Below are 19680 nucleotides of genomic sequence, written 5' to 3'. Positions count from 1 at the left end.
CTAATTTTCTCTCTTCAAGAAGAACAATCTTTCCTCGCTTATCTTTACCCGCTTGAAATTACCCCGAGATTTTATAGCGACGAGAATAGACTTAATACTGACAATTTGTTACGATGATTTTATTTTTCATTGTAGCCGGAATATCGAACGTGAATTTTATGCCTTCGTTGAATAACCGAATCCTAAAATTCGGGACTTGCCGATGATGAATTTTCCCGATGTAACTGGGGGTGGCCATGATATTGAAAATTCAGCGAATTTCCCGATTTGGATAGGGTGATTTTTTTTTTTCATCTCGAACCCGTTCCTAAAAATAAAGCTGTACGATCTCAGAGGGTTTTTATTACTTCCTGTACCTTCTGGCTGGTAATATTCGATACAACGGACAGTTTTTCATTCGTTACAAGGATCAAGATTGGCTAAATATAAGCCGTCGAGTTCGCCCTCTTTTCTCTTCAGCCGCACAACAATAATGGGGCATAAAAGAGGTATAATATTTTCGTTTAAACATATCAAGGGATCCTTGATATCTCGAGACCCTCTGAGCGAGCTGAGAAATTTTATTCGGCTCACGTAAAAGGTAGATCCGACTTCTCCCGGCCCTCGGAGCTTCGGTGCCGAACAACTTTTGCGAGGAATGTAGAACTCGTGTATACGTTATATAAGTACCTACCTAAATATTTTTTGCTATTCGGAGCTGCGATTTATTCTGTCGAGATTTATTAAAAATTGGCTCTATTAGATTGAAATAATGTGCAAGCGATGAAATTGGTCGGTGGATAAATAAACTTTTGAGAGACAGGAAGTTCATTGAAACGGCGAGAACACTTGGCCTGCTGTTTCAAGACGTGGGATGAACTACTTTTTGTTCCTCTTCTCTCTTATCAATCTTGCAAATCACGGTTTCGCTTAAGCCACGCCAGGTTTATAACCGGGTTTTTTTTTTTTACTTGTGATACCAGCTGTGCAGATTATTTTCTGTTAAAGAACAAATTGCTACCAAACGAAAAAAGACCGAAGGTGTTGAGTTTCGAAATATGATCATGTATAAAGTTGCGCAATAACGATACTTCTAAAAAATGTATAATTACAAATTAATCTTACGAACTTAAAGCGCATTTAAAGAGACACTTGGTTCGATTATGGGCGACATTTTATTTCAAATTCTTCATCATAAACAAATCTCAGTCCAAAATTTTTCCATCATCAGTTGTTCTCTTCTCGAGAATTCTTTCGGCGACAACAAATCGTCGTAATGCATTTTCGACGTAGAAAAATCGATATTTCTGGATTTATTGCGCCGTCGGATCTTTTTTCTTGTAATTGTGGTAAGCTTCGATGGTTTTCGGTGATCGAAAGAATGTTCAAACCAGAAAGGGTAATGAAACGGAAAAAGGAAGGGGGAGCGAGAGTGCGGAAAATTGCGGTATTCATCTTAGTTTCAAAATTATACATCGGTATTCAACGGAGTCTTTTCCCACAGTAACCGCAACAACTCAAGTGTTTATAATCGCCTCTTCGTGCTCATGAAGAAAGGGGAATAAAGACGGAAAAAGAGAAGGTGAAAAAAAAAAAAAAAAAATTGAGAAATTACAGGAACCGCGACGTCTTTTCACGGAGCTAAATAATTAATTTCCATTTCCGCACAACGTCGCTTCTTAAACCTTGTAAGCGATTCTTGTTGCTTTTTCGTTCTTTTCTTTACGCCTTCTTCTTTTACGCCGGCATTATAAAGTCATTTTCTTGTACCGCCACTAATTACGCGTAGTATAGGTAAAATAAACATAGCTTCGTACCTTGGTAAAATTTAGGCAAAAAAAAAAAAAAAAAACACAACAAAAAACAAAGAAAAAACAATACACAATATTTTCACTTATTGTTCGGGATAAAAGTTTGTTTTAATGTTATTCAACGTTTGTAACAGTTCAGGAAGTATTAATGCGCGTTTTAATTTAGTTTAAAGTTTTCATTGGTATAAGTTTATGTATGTAGTTAATGTTGAACTTCTGAAAAATTGTTGATAAAACGAACGTCTGAACTGCAAATTTTTAGAAATTTTCTTCGGTGAAACTTATTCCAGAAAACAGATCGAAGTATTTGCAAAAACAACGCGCAGACATTTTTTTTCTCCCTAGCGCCGAGAGGATTTTCCAAACTCTCTTCAGCGGCGAATTCGTTCGCGCAATATACAAACGGAAGAGTAAAACGAGCGAGGAAATGTCGCGCGTTGGTTATTTCCGGCTGCGTTGCTTAAGGCGGCAGTTCCACCGTTCCGCCAGTCACCTTAAGCGGTATTACGCCCGGGAAGCGAGGAGATTGACACTGGGATTCCCCGAGCTCGAAGCGCAACTCGCTTCACGCAGCCTCTTAGAAACGAATTTATCGTTCGCGATTTCCCGCCTAAATCGCGACGAACGCCGCGCATGTGCAGCGTCGCGACGCGCGAACCAAATCATCTTTTTATCATCGGTGAAATCGTACGCATTAGGTGGAGTGACACGGATCCAGAGAAGCGATTCGGTTCAACATCCGAACGATGTTTTTCCCTTCCCCTCCAGGTTACGTGAAATATTGTCGTTACTGACGATTCTTGAAGATTTCTGTTTTTCAGCGCACGTCATTTTGACAAGAAAAACAAAAAATTTAATCAGTCACATCGTCGCTTATCTGATTTCAGAGGAAATTGCAGGTATAGCATTCCTTTAACAGGGGGTGAAGTCTGTTTTTGATAGGGATTTTTTTTTTTTTTTTGTATCCTATATGTGCAATATCTAACTCTACAATCTCAGACTATTATAAATTTGAAGTTTATTGCTGAGTATTAAGCATGCGATGTGTACGAAAAAGTGTTTGCAAAACATATTTGAGACCAATATGATACAAGCCTTCTGGTGAAAATATCAATGTTCACTTTCAAGTATTCTATGATAGGCTGTTTATTAAATTTAAAACTTGATATCATTCTAACCCATTTTTATGTTCGAGATTGAAAATAGTATGTTTGGCTGCTTCATGGTAGTGTAAAAAATTAAAGAGTGTATTTTAGAAGGATGCTAGTAGGTTTCAGAATATGAAAAAAAAATACCTACGCGACTCTTTCTTTCACGTGAGATAAAGAAATCGTATGAAAATCGGTGAAGTCATTTCAAAGCAGAAACGACATTAAAAAATTGTGTTGATCAACATTTCGAATGGTTAAAAGTTTAAAAAACAAAGTCGAAGAGACCATTGTGTTAAATTTTGTCAGTAGACATGGCCTGAGAATTGTGCATGATTTGGATGGTGTCGATAACTTCCTCGGAATTTTCTGAAATTATAACCCCAATCGAAATTCGAACCATTTGGACGTTTGACTGTTCGAACTGATAACCTTCTAGACAACAGTCGATATAAATTTTAATCACGAAGTAAACATTTTTGAAGAGGACTGGCTCAGCCAGAAAACCATGCGGGATCGGTTATCGGATGTTCACGCTACGGAACAACTCGACTCGAGAACCCTGAGGAATGCTCTCGGAGGAAGGCGGTCCTGGAGGCATTCGACTGTTAGCCAGGACACGAGACGGATCAAGTCGAAACCTCAATATTCTCTGAAATTTTAAATCTGTTAAATAAAGTTCCTGTTAAAATAAAGTACCTTCTACAGTCACTTGGATCAAATTTAACAATACAAAAGTGATTTCATCGTAAATCCAATGGCAAGATCCTTTTCCCGAAACAGCACATCGGGCAATTGGAAGTACACATTACACGTTTCGATTCTCGTGAATCACGCCTGCACGGAGTCGATGATAAAAAGCTCAGCTTCAGCGAGGCCCGGATAACGTGCGATGTAAACTAAAAAACATTCCTGGGTGGATAAAGCGAGTCGTTAGGAAGCTTTGACTGCACCGTGCGGGTGTCGAGATAGGCGTGAAACGTATCGATTTCGCGGGACACCGACCTTTGCAATGACCCGAGTTCCCCGCTACGTTCGTCGCTGTTCTGTCCATCCATCCGTCCGTCCGTCCATCGGTCCACCCTACCTTCCTTCTTTCGTTTCGTTTCCACCGATCGCTGCTGCCAGATAGCGGAGAAAAAACGTTCAAATTCTGGACACATCTGGCGCATATCTCTCTTCGGAACTGTCAAAATAATGGCTGGCTCGTAGCGGTCGAATCTGTAACCCGATTTCATCCTCTCTTCCATATCCATTCGTTTCGAAAACTCGTTCAAGATGAAACCAGATCCAACAAATCATCTCGAGTTTCATACCAACGCGGAAAACTCGAAAGATCGCCGAATGCCAGCAGTTTTTTTTTTTTTTTCGAATGATCTACAGATTCCGAAAATCTCTCGATCGGTTCGTTTCCTCAAGTTTTTTTTTTTTTTTCAAAAATTTAGCAAATCAAGCAAGCAGATTAACATGTTGTAATTATCGGAAAAATTATAATATTATTGACAGCTATAAAATCACTCCGAATGTACAATATTTACTTGTAATTGCATCGACAATTTCGTCGCTGCCGCGAGAATTTTCATTTTGCTGTAATTATACTCTCGTGTAAGTTTGAAAAATGAAATTTGTCCGAATGAATGGCGCAGTTGTTTTACGACGAATAGAAATTTCCGCGACGTTTAACGTCGTTCGGCGTGCAAAGGGCACCAGAAGGTAATAATTCTCGTCGGGAACGATACATGCATGAATCTTCTTCATTGCGTATTTTCTCCCTCGCGAAACTGCAGAGGCAGAGGCATCCACACCGAGGTTTAGTATGCGCGTCGGAAGGCCGACACGTGGATCTCGACTAACCGTAGGTAACGAGCGGCACTTGAATCGAATAAGAAATTCGTGACTCCGTGCCGCCCTCAACGCGAGCAGCGACGCAATCTGCGGTAATCCGTTACCCACCCTTGATTTAATGGATTATACGCACGATCCTTGAGCATGCGCGGTCCGCCGATCCCTTTCGTCTAATTCGATTGCAAATCTCGCGCCTAGCTGAATTGCTAATTTTGACTAACGTCTACGCGTCGTGCGTTAGAGGAAATTAATTTGTTACCGAGAAGGGTTGAACGTAACAGGATCAAATTTGCAGGCCGATGAAGTAACGACTTTCACCATTTCGTTCGATCATTGACTCTCCGGTTATTGTATGCGTTATACATTCAGAAAAGGGAATACTTCGTGATTATTACGATATCGAAGGAAAATTTGTGTTTTCACCTCTAGAAAATCAACTCCGATGATTTTTCCGTTCCACAGTATTTCGAGTTCAAATTAACGGATTTTCACAAGCTTTGTCTCAGTCGATGCAATTCCTTCGAACTCGGAGCTGACTAGATTTCGAAACAAAATGGTCACTCGATTCCTGAGTTATTTTACAAAAATGTAAAATTATTGCCCGACGATAACTGGAAAATCGATTCATCGTTTCATGTGAAAGTCGATACAGTGCTTTGGCTTCATTCAATTTGAAACTGATTAAAATTTGAGGGAAATCTGTCAAATGATCGTTGCAGCTTTCCTTGCAAAAATAAAATGATTTTAACGAAATTTCTTATTTTCTTATCTAATATAATGGAAAATGCGTATTATTATGTAATTTTTTCACTCTTTTTTTTTTTTTTTGTTCTTTATCTGCTGGTAACAGTTTTGATTTTCGACTTGTTCAATTTATAGGAAAAAATTGCGATAAAAATAATACATGTTTAGAAATTGCCTTTAAGTTATCGCACAGTGATTTGCGTATAAAAGTCGCGAAAATTTATTATCTAAATATATAATGAGAGTCTAGATTCGTCACTGCTAGATAACTACAACGTTCGACAATCTCGGTTACGTTTGCATGCCAAGGGGTAAATCGGGTCAGAACAGAACGAGCGGCGGTTGAAGATTATTGGAAAACCGCGTTAATTGCGGCTTGACATTTGTTCGGGATACGAAGGGTGATCGCGAGTCGTTGAATCGAGAGCCCTGTATTTTCAGGGGGAAACCAAAGGGTCAAAGTTCACCTCGATGGGCGATCCGAGGTGTGAAATGTCACCGATCCGTTTTATACACCGCATTGGAATCCCGCAATCGACTGTGGATCACCATCCATCCACAACTCTTTGACATCTGATACCCAAAAAGTTCGTTCAAACAAGCCGGGAACTCGTTCACAGTTTCGCCGTTGCAGTGCGGATGGAAATCGAGTTTAAAGAGAAGGAAGAAAAAAGGAGAAAGAAAAAATGGTCCGTTATTTATTATTATTTCTGAAAATGATGATAATATTCCGACGATTATTAGGTACAAAACTTTCTAGGAAATTCACAAACCTTTTGTGTAAATAAAAATTGTCGATAAATAAGTTTTAAATAAACTACGTATCAGGTCCCTTTGATCATTGTATGATATGTTGAAAGAGACGCGTCACAATGAGGGAATTTTTATGCCGGAAGTTGTGTAACAGTGTCGGTAAGAAATTGGGCAAGAAAGTGACCAGCGCTTCGAAGCCGGTAAAACTAACGGCTGATCCACGAACCGGATGAAACTTCTTAAATAGAAATACCGCTAGTATGGAACTGCTGCAGGGCTTTGACGGGTTGTAATATATAGTCCATCTTGACACGCGAACCGTTCGTCACGATACGGAAATAAAAACCTCAGCTGCAACTCATTCGAAAAGTCAATACTCATAATGGAATTACGTTTCTTCGAATCGCTCCTTTCTGAACGGCGTAAAACTCTGATTGCGGGTTTTCAAGAGGAAAAATAAACGAATACGCTGATTCCAGCAATAATTGTTTTGCACAATCGAGAAGTTACAAGTATTTGTCAATCTGAGAATGTAGAACAAATATTTTAAAACGATTGAAATTTTAATATCGGTACTGATCAGGTTTCGTTGGCGGTCCTGAAATTTTCTACCAATCAAGCCGCGATTTTATATCTTTCGTGCCAACTTAGTTGAAAATAAAAAGTAATAGTATAACTCGTAAGAAGTAAGATTAACATTCGGTAGTTTGAATCCGTTTAAATTCAAAAGATGACGAAATTATTTGAATGCAGCGGTTTTAAGCTGTTTAAAAATTACTCGAAAAATATTCTTGCGTAAGTGGAATAAATTACAAAATGTGTTTTCTGTCTATTGCAATCCTGCGCTAGATCGGATAGAAAGCACGGATTCGATGCAGGTACACACCTCCTACTCGAGATCTAATTCTTATTATTAAAAGCTTTCTTCTCCTCGTGGTGAAGAACTCTCGAGCGTATTGCGGCTGCAGCGAAGCTTCCGCTTTCCAACCTCTTATACAGATAGAGATTCTGGACGATATGCCGGATAGAAACGCCGTGAGTCATCATCCCCGGAGTCAGAAACGCTTGGATTTAACTCTCTCGAGCCTCGAGAACTCGAGAATAGACATATATAGATATACATCTGTAAAACCAACCGCAGCTGCGATCTCGTAATTTGCTTTTATTGCTTTTTTAAAAACCATCTCCCAATTTTCTATCCAACTATTGAACTAACGTCCCGAACCGGGGACGAAAACCGCGATGCGTGCTTTCAACGAAAAATCTTCCTTTTCGGAAATATTTACAATCATTACCAACAGCGTTTATCTCGAATAAAATTATTCAACTTTATCGAGTTTTCAAGTTTCTAGACGCACATTAATAAGAATTTTTACGCGCTTAACGATTGGGTAAATTTAAACTGCAAAACTTTAAAATCGTATGAATTTCTATAGTTGCCATTATCTCCCGCTAGAGGTATGACATCATTCGTCTCCAGCAAATGAAAGTTAGAATTTCATAGAAAGTTTCTGGTACAAATCACGGTGTTTTTCTAAAGTTGATTCTCCCGAAGTGTTTTTCGAGCCAGATGCCTGCCAAAGGAGAGGCACAGCCCTTGCCCATCGTATTACAATTATAAATAGAAACGTCGCGAGGCCGGGAGAGTGTGAGTGAACACATTCACGTTCATTTGACGCAGAAGAAAAAGTGTGCGAAATGCAAAGAAAATGTGTAAAGCCGAATGTCTGGGTTGTCTGCCAGTCAAATAAAATGACTAATATCAGCTCACGTGTGATCTCAACATTTGAGACTGCTCCAGCAGGAGCCACAGCAAAGTGTAGAGGTATGCGCACACGATCTAAAATCCCAGTAAGCTTCGCAGACACAGCAAGTGCGAACTTGAAGGGAAAATAAATCTGCCGTGACAGTCGTATTTTAAGCTTTATGCAGCCCGTGACGAACAAAAAGTAGAAATCATTGTTTTGTAAACAGATGCTAGTATTTTCTTTTTATTTGTATGCTTGAGGACGTTGGTTTTCTTACAGAACGTGCAGGTGGCGCAATTCCATATCGAATATAGTAAAAACAGAGACAGTTATTAACCGGTAAACAAACATCGGTTGTAAATTTACAAACCGATATAGATAAGAAGCTCAGCCTGAAGCCGACTGCGTAAGGATTTTCTTACATTTTTGCCGGAAGCTCTTATTTCAAAAGCCCGGTTTGTGCACAGTGGCAGAGATTCTTCCGGGGTGGCAGCCTTAGTCACGTTTCGTCGTATCTGCTCGCTTTGGTTGGTAAAATTTAACTTCCGGAGGCAAAAGTTGCACGGTCGTGCCACCGTATCGAGCAAACGGATTTGGGTGATTCGATTTTCGGAAACTCGTAGTCTCTTGCTCTTCCACTCCTCCCGAATCTCTGGATCTTCCCTCGACCAACTCTAATTTAGTTTTACCAATTTTTCAAAACCTGGAAACCGCGATGCGCAGTTTCAAGTAAATCGAATAACGAACATTTTTTACTCTATCTTTCGTCCATAATTCAACGATAACGTAAGTAAAAAACCAGGAGTAGAAGAATTCTTCAGACAAGCATGACAGATCAACTGATTCAAACTTTCTACCAATTATATATTCATTTGAGTTTTAAATTCGACACGGAGAAGAAATTAGAATATCGAAATGGCCAGAAGTATGGGAGGAATCAAATTAATACGCGAGTTTCTCAGGTTCGCAAGATTTCAAGGAGCGAGGAAGTCTCTGTTAACCTTAAACGGGAAAAATCCCTCCTAAGCTCGTCTCGAGGAGTATAAAATATACGCAAACTTTGTTAATAAAAGATTACATTTGTTTGAAAATATTGAGACCGTCAAAAGCTAATGGCAAAAGTTTCTGCAGGGTAACGTTATTATAAATTGTATTTAACTTTATGGAATTCCGACAGGATCTTCTCCCCTGATACCCTTACGCACACATTCCCACATCTTATACATGATCCATGTCGAATTTACATAGGATTCTACAACACCAGCTGTTATTTTATCGCAATGATACATGGCCAATTTTACAGGCGGTGAATCCGCCTGCATTTATGCAATTCAAGCTAATTTTTTTTATTTGAATTTCGCCTCCATGTCGGCAACTGGTGGATTCGTTCCACCCGATCAGCATCTGCATCATCGTTCATGATTGGCCGAATCCCTTCATGCCGATCGGTAGAATGAATTCGTAATTGCAGATGTGCAGGCGAAATTAGAGAAAAGTATTGCATAAATGCAGGCGAAATTACTCTGGCAAATTGTCCGTTTAAAATGTTACTGATAGGTAAAAAATATCGTTAAACGCCTGAATTATCAGTTTATTTATGAAAATATATACGTCGGTTTAATTATTTCTCATTTTTCATTAAAGAGAAAAATTTTCCCAAGCTTCTTTGTCTCGTTCTCTTTTTCTACCGTCTCAGTTTTCTCCATTTTTCCTTCTCCCCTCTTCGCGCGTCTTCTCTTCTCTCAGCTCTTTAAGCTGCATGCATGGATATGCGCTGAATTTATGTTGGCCCAAGTCCAGCTTGTCTTTGTAATGTTCGAGTCTGATATTCTCCTCGAGTTTGCTTATAACCGGATCGTCCGCCATCTGCGAGGGGTCTTTATGTGTTTCCGGATATGTCCTCAGGGGCCGGAAGGGGGTCGCGGAAAACCTTGTACTATACCTATACAGCTCTTGAGCGTACACGCGGCCTTCCCCAGCCTCTTGAATATATTTTGCATTTTGGATATTCGAACCACTCCGGTTATTAAATTATGCCCCGTGTTCTCCTCCACTCGGGATTTATCGGGGAATGGGGATCGCCAAGAGCTCAGCTCTTGACGGATGGATTAGACTTCAGCACACACAGGCACGCTTCACGTCAATCACCGAGCCGTGACGCGCTGAAATATTTCTAAAAAATATATTTTCGCGTTACGAAAATCGCTGCTTGCCCACGCTAGATGTGAAATCCCCGTTTTAGGTAGCTTCGCAAATATGCGTAATTAGTGTGGAAAGTTTAAACCGAACTAATCGCTACGATGCACTAGCTTATTTTTCCTTGGAATATTGTTTTATTTATTTTTATAAAATTTTATCACCTGGATCAGTGAAATTCAGAAAAAAGAATATCGTTTCCTGAGAGCAAAAAGTTGAAGCTGAAACTCGCGAGAGACGGAACGTGCTTCTGACTTGAAAAGGGTAATTCCTTGTTTCTTTCGATTTTTATTTCTATTTTTTTTTCAAGGGAGGTTATTCGGCATGACAAAATCGTAAGGCACTCCGTCTGGCGATCGAGCCCGCAGATAAGAGCGTTCGTATGTATAAATATATTCGTGATGAATACACGTAAAAGAAAAAGTAAGACGGATGAAACCAGTTAGCCTGATAAGATCTGCTTGACCGTGTTTAAGCCGCGGGTCCGCAGCATCTTGAGAGTTCAGAGGGCAGGGGCTTGAGCATAATATAACAAAGTAATAATAATAACGAAAAAGATCTCGAGATACAGCGCGAAGAGTCTGTGAGAAGTAAGGCAAATTGAGTTTGAACCACCCGCCGTAAGTTAATTACATTTATTTTATACTATTGCGAATAAAATATATTTCAAAAACTTTGTGCGGAACTAACGCTTGAAAATAAATTATTTTCTGTTTCACTCGCATCGTTTGATCAGTAATTCCCACGCTGCTCGCCTGAATATATCGAAACTCGCCGGGTTGGCAGCTCAACTTATGACGGACTCGTCGTCAGGTGGCTTAATTAAGAGCCGGTAGTCTCGTGTAGCGGAGATCTGAGGTCCCTGTAAGGCAGAGAGGGCCAGGAGAAAGCGTGTAACTTTGGGGTGGCACAAAGCTCAAAGCTTTGCCTCGACTGTTGTTGAAATTTACGCCTGAATCCGGCGCAACGTGCGACGTTTCCCGCAGAGACATGCAAATTCTGGTCCCCGCCCGCGCCCGAGGGACGCTCGCTTCGCACGCGCCAGAAGCTCGATATTGGCGCAGTAGTCCGCCTCCTGAATCGCGGTGTGAGGCAAGCTCTACTGTAGTTTTGCTCACCAATCCTCCATCCGCCGACTGTAGTTAGTTTTGCCCGGTTCGCCGTCGGTTAAATAGTTTCTCCCGTGATGCTTTGTCTCCTAACTAATTCAGGCTAGAATTCAGCGACACGTATACATCTACCGCACGAAGCACTCTTAGGCCAGAAAGCCTCATCAACTTGCCCAGCAGCGCCTCAGCTTTATTCTGTGAATGTATTCCTTTCATCTTCGAGATCGCGAGACAGCTGGATTACTCGAAACAAAGTATAGGATGTGTCAAATAGAGCCGCATACGATGGAACTTATTGTTCAGCGAGATTATTCAATCTGATTTTTAAATTATTCGCCGGAAGTGGCTCATGATGATATATAGCTAAACTCTTCTTGCCATCATTTTCTCATCCTCAAAGTGGCAATCGATAGTGTTTGAGGCCCGAAAGTGTACCCGCAGTTAAAATAGAATCGGAGGTGAAAGAATGACGGCCATTTTGAAAAGATTTACGAATACAAAAAAAAAAAATAACAATCGTTGATTCGATAATGGCGAATCAATTACACATTCACGATATTCGAGCTATGGTTGATTCTGATATGATGCGAGTCCTTTTGGAACATGCTAACCAAATTTCAAAGGTAGGTCTAGCGTGAATGGCGCGGTTTGTATCTTACGTCAACCGCTTTTACTCTGACTGCCACGCTCTAGTTAGTTAGGCAGAGCGTCCCAATTCCAGACTTTGACTTGATTATATTTACTTCAAAAGACCGTGGTGTTAAGTGACGCTATATTGACTCGGTACGGCAAAGAAATTTCGTCGTCGAATCATATAACCTTATACGTATAGACTCCATCAAAAACGCTTCGTCTTCGCTGCAGAGTTACGAAAAGTACAAAAAAGGAGACGAGGAATTTTGCAAAACTGGTAACTCACGTGACGCTAAAATGACCTGTTACCACGCATAATTATCGCATAAAGTAGATGGAGCGATAAGGATAGTAAACGATGATAACACGTTCGTGTTTGCAGAGTCCTAACACTTTTCGTTGAAAATTATGTGACATGATAATTCAGAGCGGAGAGCGTAAAATCAATCGTGTACCCGGGCTTAGGGTGTTTTAATTGTGGCGTGTGTTACAGGTATACCCCCGCCGGGAATATACGGTCCCACTTCACCCTGGTACCTACATATAGGTTATGTATATTTATAGTCCCATACAAGGGTAGACGGGTATAATTAAAAGTATTTGCGGTCTCTAGCGTGGTGCAGCTTGTTCTCGAGTGAGCTTTTCCGCCTAGCTGGTCACCCTTTGGTCGACTGCCTGCCGCTGGCACGCCTCTATACCTACCGCCGGTTCTGCAGGACCTTTTTAATTACAAACCCTCGAGGCTCTGCAGTCTGCAGGCGGGGAACCCCGGATTCTTGAGGAGTTTGACTCGAACCACTCGATGCCCTTCTTTCTTTCGCAAATGGGTATAACTAGAATTTTCATTTACTCCCTATTAAATAGTTGAATAAGTTGAGAATATCCATTATCGGCACTTATTTCCGTTTATAATAATATAGAGTTTTGTGTGAAACTCACCGCTAAAAAGCAGCTGCAGATGCGCAACGGATGTTATATTTATGAACTGTACTGCCATTTTCGAAAATATCTGGTCAGTCGAATTGAAATGTCTTTTTTGATATGACCGTACAAACCTAAAATCTAGCTTTGGTTGCCTACTTGACGGGCGAGTTTTATAGAAAACTCCCGGTACTATAAAGTCTCAGTCAGTTTATATTTATACTTGCGCACTTTCTTCACGTTCTATTTGCCTTTAGTTTTTACGTTATTTATGTTTTCAGCTAATGCTTGTGTTTGACTTTTCACTCATTATAGCAACGGATACGTAGATATATAAAAATAAATGATATATTTATCTGGATGAGATCACCGTGGAAAAAGTTAAACAGAACTATAAAGAACAAGAAAAGGGAATACATAAAACGGGCGAAGATCAACGAAACGTTACATTTTTTTTACGAACTTTTAATTACGTACTAGCATGAAAATTTATGCCAAGCACGTTTATTCTACGGATTGATCTTCTTGTTCGAATCTTGTCTATCTATTTTTACTCCAAATATTGAGAAAAAATAACTTTTGAGAACATCTCTCAGAAAATTATTGTCCATTCGAAATAATTATACGAACGTCGAGTAATGATTAGATTATTACTTTTAATTGAGTTTGAAAGGGAATTTTAGTTTAATATTTTCTTTTCATTATTATTACAAATTATACCCTTAATAAGGGCGCGTAACCAAATATGATGTGGTATAATCAAGATCTTTGTCAACATGTTTCATAATTCACCTGGCATTCTCGTGTGATTTAGTATTCGCTTGAACGCCAAATTTTCGGTCTGTTTATTCATTCCGGCATAATAAATCCGGTGTGTTCCTGTGTTTTTATTGAGACTGTACACCCTGCGCGTGTGTTACACTCCATATACTCGAGGGCACACAGGCGCACGTGCACTTTAGCACATACCTATACCACATGACACGTATAGACACAGGCTCAGTTAGGCGATGTCTGTGCGTTTACCCAGGCCAACGAAAGCCCGGGAGGCAATACGTATAATGGACATTGTCATGTACATACCCGTATAAACGCGTGCATATGTATTTCCGTGCCACACACTGTAGCGATGTGTCTATGTTGCACCTATATACTCGAGGGGAGAGAGCAACCGAGATACGAATTTACGCCGAGTGCGTTATCACTCCTGCATGCAAGGTTAATTATCAGTATGTTTTAGGACTAATAAAAGTCCCGGATCCCCAATTATTTGCAACATTAGCCATGACGAAGTCCGTCTTCCACTCCTTGTCCCGGTGCAGTTCATTGATCGTCGGTAATAAGCAAACCTTACTTTCGTCACGAGTACAATAATCGGAAGAGCTAATTACTATTCATTCGCCATGTACACTTGGAGACTATGAATCTGAGATAAATAATTTTTTACACTAAACAGTTATGGTGGCAACACATAGAAACCTACAGCGCTATAGTTGGCTAAGCGTACAGTGGGCCTACGAACAGTGTGGCAGACGCCATATTCAGAAGAAAAAAAAACCGCGAAATTCAAAATTGAGAAATATCACTTTTGGTGGTTCCACATGATGCGGAATTCGTACCTTACATTACTAATAGCACATCGTTGGAGCGCAGAAACTGCGGAGCGCTTGTCCTGGGAGTCGAGTTTCACCAGTTAGCGGACCTGGAGCGCAGGATCCAGGAGGTAGAGAACCCGGTACCCGAAATATGTGGCGCGCGATTTTCATACGTCCGCTCTATTGCGCGGTTGTTACCAGACTGAGGAATTCGGCTAGCTGATTTTCGTCTTTGACGATTACTGTCGATCGATGACGTCAAGAGGAAAAATTTTTGGGTGACGTCACTCTCTGAACATCCGATCATCCAAACTTTGGTTTCGACGTTTAATACCATTTATGATGTATGATGACGTGATATGAAGACAAGAAATACGCACTTTATCTTTCCTGCCGATTCCAGACTCAATCGGCTAGGCCTTTCGATGATCAGCCGTTGACTAAAGATTAATTCTTCAGTTAATGGGTCAGCTAATAACGCTGCTGTTCTGCGACAGTTGGATGATAACAATTATTGCTCGTACCTTTCAAGTGTGTGTTAAAATGGATCATATATATTAATATCGTACATGGACCGCATATACATATAAGTATACTTTTTGGTTTCTGCATCATTATTACATCTGATCTGTTCTTATTTATTATCTATGTATACATTCTATTCTCGGGCACCTATACTTTAATTAAATCACTGTTTTGCTACGAATTTTCGAAGAAACTTATTCTCGTTATCAATTTCTTGTATCGCCGACAAGTCGGTAAGTACACACAGGCTAAGTACTGACTTGGGCTTGCCATTGCGGAGACTGCGGTACTCGGAAAAATCCGGGATGGTTTTCCTAAGAATGGCGAAGCCAATCAGTACGATCTACCCGTTTGGGCCACACTGTTCCTAGACCCACTATACTCTGTGTCGCCATCATAACTGTTTAGTGTAAAAAGTTTGCCGTCTCAGATTAATTGCCCCAAGTGTACGACGTCCGTAGATGAGTGAAGTTGATTTATTGGAAGTGGTAAAAAAAATCGGTAAAAGCAATGGTTGTCAAAATTCCATCACAAGTCTCGGTAATTGGCACAAAGAACTTGACTACTGGGCGACGAGGAGAAGTGGAAAAAAATTAAACGCCGTCACGACGCGTTTTCGGGGTGAGTAACATTCGCTACCTGTCATGTAATGCACGAGGTGATCTATCCTCCAGCTTACTGCGCCCCGGTTTGAGCGAATTACTAATTAGTAAGTCGTAATTAGGATTAGCAGGGTGTCCAGCGGCGAAATTCGCACGGAGAGAGGGACGATATTGGGCCGGGATAGCGGCGGACGATCCGTCATCGTTAGAGCGTCGAGAGTGGAGCTTTCGGAGCGAATCGTGTTGCAGGCGGGTCCTTGACCCGTAGCTTTTCTAACGGGCACTCGAACGACGAGACCTAAAACGGACAGAGCTCAGGATCAGCCGAAATGTTCACCTGATCGATAATCCGGTAATAAGCAGTTTGCTGCTCGTTTCGTTTGATTTCCCTATTGTATCGGTTTACCCTATACGACAAAAATCGCCATGATAACCACCCCCGAAAACGTTACTCCGTTATGCTTTATACGCCCAATGGGAATCCCCCAACTGCGATAAGCTTCTCGCTTTTTATAGGTATTTCTGCTCAGTGCTCACCCTATAGTACCCTATGTAATTTGAGTTTCGGTTCTAAGGGACTAAACTTTATTAATTATACCATAACTTCTCTCTCTCTTTGTTCAGCGACTCATTGGACGGAAAAAGACATTCGTTCCTGAAATGTCAGGTTATGTTTTCCGTAATCCGGCGAGGTGAACGACGATTTTCTCTGTTCCAGATCGTTCCGGAAACGGATACATCTGTACTTTTCTCGATGAATTGTTGTTTGGGGTACACTCACATGGAGTAAAGTCCTTTTGAGGAAAAGGCTCTGAGCTCTAGTCTTACGAAATCTCTTCCGAGTCCGGAGAAGACGGCTAAAAAAAAAAGTGAAGAAGCAGGAAAAAGCTCGGTCGCAGCGACCCCTGAAAAGACCTTTAGATACCCCAACATCCAGTCTCGTAAGGGATGATTGACCCATTCTTCTCTCTGGACGTAAACCCGCGCGATTTAACGGCAACAGTAAATCGTCCGCGGTATCGTAATTGCCAAAAGAAATTGTAACGAAAGCTGAGGATAAACAAGAACTAGTAGCATAAACAGAATCTGGTCAGGTACACTGTTACAAAAATTTATCTAAACATAATGTGCCAACAGGTCCACTTTATATTTCTATTATCTGCTACATTTCCGTTAGTACATGTGACAAAAATTTATGTAATTTTAACATTTAAACTATCATATCCACATTTAATCTATAATTTGTGCTTTTCTTTCAGTGAATAATACATTTAAAAAATTGTTCAATCAATCCAAAAATATTAGTGGACCTGCTGGGACATTTTTTCTCACCTTGAACGAAAAAAGCTTATTGCAAGATGTTAAGCACAAACATTCCTTAAACAATACGTGGGAATTTGATCAGCGAGCAGAATGAACCCAAAACATTGAAATCGGTTCAAAAACAACAGAATTCAATCGTTTCAAACGTTGTAATTGCAAACCATTTTCTCAAATTGTTGATATCTTATAATTAATAATTGTGTGGCTTGTGTTATACGGATCAATTCAGATTCATGCTCTGTTACAAGATAGAAACCGCAAATAATTTTGCGAAGTGTTATGATGCTAAAGTGTCAGGCAGCGTGTATCAGAGTTCGGAAAATGACCTTTTCGCTACGTATTTATTATTTACAGGGGGTAAGTGTGTCGGTTTTTACAACCGGCAGGCGCCCTTAGGGTTTTCGGTAAGGAGGGAGAATTTGAGGAAAGGAAAGAATTTATGGAGTCTAACTGGATGATAAATTCTCCAGGGTAGCTCGCCCGTTTGTTAAGGCGTTAATGACATCCCGGCACGCCTCCGCACTTTTTGCGCTTATATACACAACTCTCTGTGAATTCGTTGAATATATATAGATATATACACTGTGTTAGGTGTCTCGGCTTTCCGAAATACGTAGGAGGAAATCGCTAATACGGTTTCCTGTTCCGCCATCTGAGGGTCGAGGAGTCAATCCATTTGAATTATTTGTCTTGCTTCTCATTTTTACCATTCGTGAAATAATTTATTTCCACTTGTTTATACATTTGTCTGATGGCAAAATTTCCGACTCTATAAATCGATCCGATTATACGGCCAATTTTACGCTACACCGAATGTCTGCACCATGTCTATCATACAATTTGCAGACTCACGTATTCAGTTATCTGCGTGAATAGACGCAGAAGTTGGTTGCTATGTTATAGATATACCTCCAGTAATGTAGTCCGACTGCGTATAGAATCTGATCGCTTGTCAAGTGCATCCTTCTGTAATTGAGATGTAATTTCAACTGACATTCAAGTATTATATTGGCTTCTCATATGTTATGGGATGTACCAGTCTGATATACTTTCCTATCTGGCCTGTATTTCGTTCATTGTCAATGATTGATGTTATGTTCGTTTTTAGTGAATTGGGAAAATACCCAGACACAGAAAAGACTCCACGATCTGCTAGGTTTTTATTTTGTAATATAAAGTTGTAGGGTAGGGTAAAAATTAGATTAAAAACTGATTTTAGTAATCTTGCAGTATAAATATATTTTCTATAACTAATAAGTTCTACCGCACCTGGTCCGTGCATCGACGAAGAGGAATAATGTATAAATAAAGCGAAGAACAAGAAACGATTATTCGAAGGAATCTGAAAATCTAAAGAAAGCAGAAGCGAAAAAAGATAGAGAAAAATCCTTCGGTTAAACGAAGAATAATGTTGCTCCGTAGGAATAAAAGAAAACATTCAGATTGATAAAAGGCATTAATTCAATCACCCGAATGCCAATCTCTCCACGATTCGATAAAAAAAATATTATCATCGGTTTTCTTCGCAATATTCCCTCACGCCTCGATATTTTTCGTATAACAGTAAATTCTTACCGTTCAACAATGTGAAATGACAAATAACGAACAGTATAATAATACAATTATTCGATATAAAAATAAATCAGATTACACAGTAAATAACGAGTGTAACGATAAATTAACTATAAAATATACCGTGTGTCAAATTTACACACGGATATATCACGGCCATACGGTTGCACGATTTTCCCTCCCCAATTTTCGACCACTCAGTCTATCAAGATATCTCGGTTTTCTTTTTGTCCGTTGAAAACGGAGATTTTATCCGGTAGCGTTCTGCACAGTCTGCGTGTTGCGGCTGAGCGTTATTTATTATTTACGATTGTAATACCTGGGGGTGCAGACGGTACATAGCGGGCATCTACATATGTACAATTCAACGAATAAGCGAATAAACGATGCGCCTAGAGCAGGGAGGAGCTTTTAGCGATATATGACGAACTTTTATCGCGCGAAGCTTGGTGTGTAGGTAACACGTACACCTATCTCTATATTTATACGTACCCGCAGGGCTTAATCGATGTGACATGGGCGCCGGCGTTCTGTCACTTATATTAATTGTTCATTTTCTCCTCGATACGACTCGACCTCCATAGTTTGCCTCTCCTTCTTCCCACGCAACGTACTTTACACACCCTGTATTTATAGCCCCAACCCTAAACCGTTATTAACACCCACCCTGATCATCACTAATATCGTTTATATCCCCAGCCCAGCGCCGTGAAGCTACGAAATAGATTTCAAAAGTACTGGAACGGATTCATTTTCTATTCTTCAGCTTTTTCAGCGCTGTTTCTCGAAATTTCCCAAAATTATATCGGCATCTGCTCTTCAAATTGTAAATCTATATTCTGTATCTTTTATTACATCTGTAATCTTTAGTTCTATGCAATCGGTTCAGATCATGAATCAGCTGGAATGAATGCAGATAAAAAAAGCAAATCGGATTCAGTTTGCAATTCGCTTTAACTGGAATCGCGAAAAATCATTTATATTAGATCTTCATATGTCGTGATTTCAATCTGTCTCAATATTTCTTTAATTTCCTACTGCAGGATTTGTGCTGTTCTCCGAGTTTTCATGGATTATAATGTTCAATGTTTACTATTGTCACTTTTATTTTATAAAAGAGATATTGATTCATGTAGGTATTCGTCGGTGTTCAATTCGAATGTAGCCGATAATTTG

Source organism: Neodiprion lecontei, chromosome 3 (assembly GCF_021901455.1).
Source record: "Neodiprion lecontei isolate iyNeoLeco1 chromosome 3, iyNeoLeco1.1, whole genome shotgun sequence".
Lineage (NCBI taxonomy): Eukaryota > Metazoa > Arthropoda > Insecta > Hymenoptera > Diprionidae > Neodiprion > Neodiprion lecontei.
Note: the sequence above shows the minus strand (reverse complement) of the source record.